This window comes from Furipterus horrens, unplaced genomic scaffold, assembly GCF_987537825.1.
Source record: "Furipterus horrens unplaced genomic scaffold, mFurHor1.1.pri manual_scaffold_17, whole genome shotgun sequence".
In the NCBI taxonomy this organism is placed as follows: domain Eukaryota; kingdom Metazoa; phylum Chordata; class Mammalia; order Chiroptera; family Furipteridae; genus Furipterus; species Furipterus horrens.
The window spans coordinates 20,161,105-20,168,594 of NW_028327187.1; the positions used below are offsets into that span (position 1 = coordinate 20,161,105).

At 40.9% G+C, this 7,490-nt stretch overlaps 1 pseudogene; it reads right to left on the reverse strand.

Moving 5' to 3' along the window:
* Positions 1-3,547: 3,547 nt before the first annotated feature.
* Positions 3,548-7,114, reverse strand: LOC149990628 (serine/arginine repetitive matrix protein 1 pseudogene; annotated as a pseudogene).
* Positions 7,115-7,490: the final 376 nt, after the last annotated feature.

A 7,490-nucleotide genomic window follows, 5' to 3' on the forward strand; every position in this document is an offset into this window, starting at 1 on the left:
ACCCAAAACCTATGGGATACAGCAAAAGCAGTCCTAAGAGGAAAGTTCGTAGTAATACAGGCCTACCTAAAAAAGCTAGAAGAATCTTTAATAAAAAATTTAACCCTACAGCTACAAGAACTAGAGGAAGATCAACAAGCAAAGCCCAGATCAAGTAGAAGGAAGGAAATCATCAAGATCAGAGCACAATTAAATGACATAGAGTCTAAACTAACAATTCAAAAGATCAACAAAAGTAGGAGCTGGTTCTTTGAAAAGATAAACAAAATTGACAAGCCTTTAACCAGGCTCATCAAGAAAAAAAAATGAGAGGCCCCAAATAAAGAAAATCAGAAACGAAAGAGGAGAAATCACAACTTATACCACAGAAATACAAAGGATTATAAGAAATTATTAAGAACAACTGTATGGCAAGAAATTTGACAACCTAGAGGAAATGGACAAATTCCTGAAAACCTATAGTCTTCCCAAACTGAATCAAGAAGAAGCAGAAAGTCTGAATAGACCAATAACAGCTAGTGAAATTGAAGCAGTTATCAAAAAACTCCCAGCACACAAAAGCCCTGGACCGGATGGCTTCACAAGTGAACTCTACAAAACATTTAGGAAAGAACTAACTCCTATCCTCCTCAGACTATTCCAAAAGATACAAGAAGAGTGAAGACTGCCAAACTCATTCTATGAAGCCAATATAACCCTAATTCCAAAACCAGGTCAAGACACAACAAAGAAAGAAAACTACAGGCCAATATCGCTGATGAACATAGATGCTAAAATCCTCAACAAAATATTGGCAAACCGGATCCAGCAACACATTAAAAAGATCATACACCACGATCAAGTAGGATTCATCCCAGGGATGCAAGGATGGTTTAATATTCGCAAATCAATAAACGTAATACACCACATAAACAAAATGAAAGACAAAAACCACATGATCAAATCAATAGATGCAGAAAAAGCATTTTATAAAGTACAACACCCATTTATGATAAAAAGTCTCAGCAAAATGGGAATAGAGGGAGCATACCTCAACATAATAAAGGCCATATATGAGCAACCTGAAGCCAACAATATACTCAATGGGCAAAAACTGAGAGCATTCCCCCTGAGATCAGGAACAAGACAAGTATGTCTGCTCTCTCCACTCCTATTCAACATAGTCTTGGAAGTTCTAGCCACTGCAATCAGACAAGAAAGAGAAATAAAAGGCATCCAAATTGGAAAAGAGGAAGTAAAACTGTCATTATTTGCAGATGACATGATAGTGTACATAGAAAACCCTATAGACTCCACAAAAAAACTGCTCAACCTAATAAGTGAATTTGGCAAAATAGCAGGATACAAAGTCAATATTAAGAAATCAAAGGCATTTTTATTCACCAGCAATAAAAACTCAGAGATAGAAACTTAAAGAGAAATTCAATTTACCATAGCAACAAGAAAAATAAAATACCTAGGAATAAACTTAACCAAGGAGGTAAAAGACATGTAGTCAGAATACTACATAACACTGAAGAAAGAAATTAAAGAAGATACAAATAAATGGAAGCAAATACCATGCTCATGGATGGGAAGACTCAACATCATTAAAATGTCCATACTACCCAAAGCAATTTATAGATTCAATGCAATCCCTATTAAAATACCAGCAACATATTTCAGAGACCTAGAACAAATACTTCAAAAATTTATATGGAACCAAAAAAGAGCCCGAATAGCCACAGCAATTTTGAGGAAGAACTCAGTAGGAGGAATCACAATACCTGATATCAAACTATACTACAAGGCCACGGTAATCAAAACAGTCTGGTACTGGCATAAAAACAGACATATAGATCAATGGAACAGAATAGAGAGCCCAGAAATAAACCCAGGTTCATATGGTCAACTAATATTTGACAAAGGGGGAAAGAACATCAAATGGATTGAAAAGAGCCTCTTCAACAAATGGTGTTGGGAGAACTGGACAGGGACATCCAAAAAAATGAAACTAGACCACCAACTTACACCATACACCAGAATAAACTCAAAATGGATCAAAGACTTAAATGTAAGGCGTGAGGCCATAAAAGTCCTAGAGGAAAACATAGGCAGGAAAATTTCAGATATCCCACGTAACAACATTTTCACTGATATATCTCCTAAGGCAAGGGAAATAAAGGAAAGAATAAACAAATGGGACTACATCAAACTAAAAAGTTTCTGCTCAGCTAAAGAAAACATCAGCAAGATGAAAAGGAAACCAACCATATGGGAAAATATATTCGCCAATGACATCTCAGACAAGGGATTGATCTCCAAAATATATAAAGAACTCATACGACTCAACACCAAGAAGATAGACAACCCAATTAAAAAATGGGCAAAGGACCTGAACAAACACTTCTCCAAAGAAGACATACAGAGGGCCCATAGATATATGAAAGTATGCTCAACATCACTAGCCATCAGAAAGATGCAAATAAAAACCACAATGAGAGACCACCTCACACCCGTCAGAATGGCCATCATCAACAAATCAACAAACAACTTGTGCTGGCGAGGATGTGGAGAAATGGAACCCCGGTGCACTGCTGGTGGGAATGCAGACTGGTGCAGCCACTATGGAAAACAGTTTGGAATTTCCTCAAAAAACTAAAAATGGAACTGCCTTTTGTACCAGCAATTCCATTGCTAGGATTATATCCGAAAAATCCTGAAACACCAATTCAAAAGAACATATGCACTCCAATGTTCATTGCAGCACTATTTAGAATACCCAAGTGGTGGAAACAACCTAAATGCCCATCTGTAGATGAGTGGATCAAAAAACTGTGGTACATTTACACAATGGAGTTCTATGTAGCAGAAAGAAAGAAGGAACTTCTACCATTTGCAACAACATGGATGGAACTAGAGAGAATTATGCTTAGCGAAATAAGCCAAGCAACGAAAGAAAAATACCTTATGCTGTCACCTATTACAGGAAACTAATGAACAAGATAAACAAATGAGCAAAATTGAACCAGAGCTATGTAAACAAGAAGCAGACTAACAGTAACAAGGGGGGAGGTGGGAGGGAGAGAAGGGGTTAAGAAGGGGAAGTATCAAGTCAAAGAACATGTATAAATGACCCACGGACATGGGCAACTGGGTAGGGACTGAATGTGGGGGAAGGGAGGGGCAGTGTACAGGGAAGCAAGAGGGGAAAAAATGTGAGACAACTGTAATGGAAAAACAAACAAATAATTTTTCTTAGTGGGGGAAAAATGAAAAAAATTATTATTGGAGAAAAACACTTTAAAAATATGTATGTTTCTGAAAATGTCTATTTGAATGGTTTTTCTTACTTCCTACTGTGTTTCAGAATTTTTAAACTCATTTTTATTTTTTCATTCTTGTATTTCACAAGATAACTTTAGTATAGTGAAAAGGTCCCTGCGTTTTTCTTTTCTTTTTTTTTTAAATTTAGAAATTTATTCTGTTTAATCCACAAGCTTTATATAGCTTTAGTTTAAAAAACAAAAACAAAAACAAAACAAAACAAAAAAAAAAAACAGTGAAAACAAGACACCATTTCAAAAGTCTGGGCCCTTCCAGCCTTCCAAATATAACTGCTCTGAAAGCTGTATATACCAATTGGAAGAATAAGACAAAATTATGAATGGAACCATGACATTTCATAAAACAAAGTGTATGTAACTGAAGGATCCTTCCTGAGACTAGTTAACTGCCTTTACAAAAAAACACAACAGAATGGAATGAAATTCCAGTGTTCCAAATCAACTTGTTACACATCAATATTAACCCACAGTGTCCTCGTCCTGGCAAACAACATGCTTTCATTTTCTGTCTCATCCTAGAGCTGAATCCTGATTCATTTCAGCAGAGACTCCACAGGCAACAGGAAAGATTGTGGCATTAAAATGTTAATTAATACTTTTGTAGTAGTTCAACAGTGGTCTTATTTCTGGGCAACTGCAAACCATACAAGGTTGGATGCATTGTAACTTAAATGGGTGCTAAGACTCAAATGAGAGAAAGTAGAGAAAAAAAGAGAAAAGAGAAAAGAAAACCTCTGGGAATAGCCAGGGGCATTTAAAGAAATCATAAAAATGCCAACAATATTGAAAGCCCCTTTTTTAAAAAGGGGACTTGTTTTGGCTTAAAATATTTCACTCTAAATGAATTTATGTCAGCTGTCAATGAAAGAATGTCACTAATACACTGTGGACACCTTTTGCAATGTAAATCCATGCCCTTTTTTACATGGTGAACTTCAACCTAGCAATTATTACAACAAATGTTATAGTCTAAAGCTCAAACACATTTTAGCATTTTTGAAATTGAATTGACTACAAACCAAATAAAATTTACACCGTAACAAACATTTCCACCTAAGACTGTGGGGACACTTGAGCCTTCCTCATTGATCTCAGGGCCTTTTCATGCAGGTGCTTTTCTAAGTCGTCAAGGTTATCTTCAGCTTCACTTTCAGTCTCCTTCCTGGGCTCGGGCTCTTCCTTTGGTTCTCCCTGTGCTGATGTGGTGGTTGGAGCAGGAACGGCTGCAGGGGCTCCAGTGGCTGCGGCAGCTGCAGGGCCTCCAGTGGCTGCGGCGGCTGCAGGGGCTCCAGTGGCTGCGGCGGCTGCAGCCACAGCCTTTTCTTTCTTGTGTTTTTTGTGTTTCTTGTGCTTCTTATCCTTTTTGTGTTTCTTGTCCTTTCTTCTTTTTCTTTCCACCCCCTTCCTGGTCTGAATTCCTTACCGGTGATGGGCTTGGTGTTGGGCTCTTAGCCTTTTTGACTGGTACCGCTGGTGACCAATTGGTAGAGGGTGACTGAGACTGGACAGGAGATGGAGGTGCTGGGGTGTTTTTAGTCACTGGCTCAGGAGACCCTGAGACAAATCGGGAGGATGAGACTCTCCTTACAGACTGAGGGCTTGGTGAGGCAGCTTTTTTTGTCTTTTTGGGTTCCGGAGTCCTGGAGATTCTTCTAATGGGCCTAGTACTTGGAGATGGGGACTGCCTTCTTTGGGGTGATGATGATGGTCCTCTTTGAACAGGTGGAGGACTTGAGGAAGTCTGAGGAACTTGAGGCCGTGGTGAGGGCGAATGCCACTTGTTTGGTTGTGGTGACCGGGCCTCCCGGGTAGATTGGCTGGGGGAAGACCCTTTCCTATGTTTTGATGACAAGGTGAACGTCTCTTGGTGGCTGGGGAACTTCTTTGTTTGGGAGGTGGAGAATGGGAGACCTGACGCTTTGGTGGTGGAGTTGGTGATGCCCTTCGTTTAGGAGAGGGTTGGGGAGAAGCCGTTCTTCTCTTCAGAGGTGGAGAAGGAGAGTATCTCCTCTGTATTGGAGGTAAGTATCTTCTTGGGGAAGGTGAGCACTGACGTGGGAGAGGAGAAGGAGTCCTCCGTTGTGGTGGTGGTGGTGCGGGAGACCTACGCCGCCGAGGAGGTGGAGCAGGAGAAGGAGAACGTCACCTTCTGGTGGGTGGTGGGGAAGGACTTCTCCTCCATCTATCACTTTTAGTCATTGGCAATTGCCATCGCTTTCCCATCTGCATCTGAGGGGAAGCTTCTTTCTGGTGCTTTCGAGGCGATGGAGAAGCACTGCGGGAAGGGGAATGTCTCCGCCGCCTGCCTACCTCACCATTCTTCACATGGGACCTCTTGGGCCGCTCATCTTCTGAGGAAGAGGAGGAGCCAGAATCAGATGAAGACTGCTGATTCTGTCGTCTGTACTGGTGTCTCTGCTGCACAGAATCTGCTGCAGCCATTTTTCCACCTTTATCTTCTTCTGATGCAGATAACTCTACTTTTCTAGGCTTGGGTGCTGGTGAAGGGGACTCTCTTTTCTCAGTACCTTTATGTTTTGTCACTGACGTTCTCCCTGGAGAGACAGAAACATGACTTTTTCTTGCACGGTTTGACTGCTGGGGTGTTGGGGAATGATGTGTTTTTGGTGGAGGAGTTGCTGGAGGTGATGGTCTATGCCTTCGCCTTGGAGGACTTGCTGAAGGAGACAACCTACGCGTTTTTTGAGGGGGGCTGGATGTCCTCTTAGGAGGCTTCTTTGGCAGTGACCGGGAACAAGATGAAGAGGAGGATGAACTACTCCCTGAGAAGGATGTTGATGAACGCCGTCTTCGTCTCACTGGAGATCTACTCCTTCTATGCCTTGGTGGAGGAGGCATTCGTCTTGGTGGAGTTCTTCTTCGAGGAGATGGCCGCCTTCTTGGGCTTGGCCACCTTCTAGGTGAGTATGACCTTGATCTGGATCTATGGCAGCATCTAGGCCGAGTATGAGAAGGAGAGTGAGAACGTGTCCGGGATCTTGATTTGGAACGTGACCTAGATCTTGGTCGGAGCTTCTCCTTTTCCTTTTCTTTTTTGGAATTTTTCTCTGGAGAAGGGTCTTTAGGCTCTGGTACAGGTTCAGGTTTGGGAACTTTCAGAATGCACTAGTAGAAGTAGCCTCTTATACTGAAGGTTCTTTCATTTTCGCTGATGATTCTGGGAGCTCTGGAGTTTTTTCCTTCTTTTCTGGAGCACGGGATGGACTCCGGCTCTTGGTTCTTCATGGGCTTCGAGACCTCTCCCTTTTTTCTCTGCTGCTTTCTTTTTCTTCCTTATCCCTCTTATCTTTGTCTTCTTCTTGCTTTTTCATAGATGCCAACTTTTCTTGTTCAATCTGTCTCTGCTTTATTTCTTCTTCAGTTCTAGGAAAGCAGAAGGAATTCCAGCGATGTTTTCTTGTGCACTTAAGATTAGGGGCCATAGTTCTCCCATAAATTCTCTAGCATTTTTTCCATTCAAAAATCCAGTCAGATTGATTTGCATCATTTTGGAATCTGGATTCTTCACTTCCAGCTGGTTGAATATAAACTCAATCACAACATCATCTTCAAACCCAAGGATTTCCGTTACTTGTTTTGTTATCCAGGGCTTTATAACCTCCAAATTTACTTTGCTCATATCCACCTTTTTTTCTAGGCATTCTGCAAATTTCAGCTGCTTCAGCAGCTTCTTCTGTTTGTTGCTGAACCATTTATCCTGTTCTGCACTTGTTCCGCGGAAGAACCCCGCGTCCATCTTGCTGCCTCGCTTGGAGATCGCTCCCTATCCCAAGGTGCACCGCGCCACCACTGAGTTTTTCCAGTCAGAAAATGTAGGTTCCCAGTTCTGTTGCTATTACCCAGGAGACACTGAGTAAGAATCTTAACCTCTCCAGGCTTCAGCTTTCTTGTTTGTAAAAGAGAATTGATAACATCCACCTTGCCAATTGTTTGTATGTGAACACTCTTTATAAACTACAAATCACAGTGTATATGTAAAGGGTTGATATCTGGTTCTAGAAGCTGTTATTTATCAATATGTATCTATCTACCTTTTTTCTTTTTTCTCGATCTATTTTCTGTCTTAGAATCACAGGTTTATAATAGTCTTGGTATTTATCCTCATATCCTTTTGGAAGATGAAGTTTCTCTGCAAGCATTTAT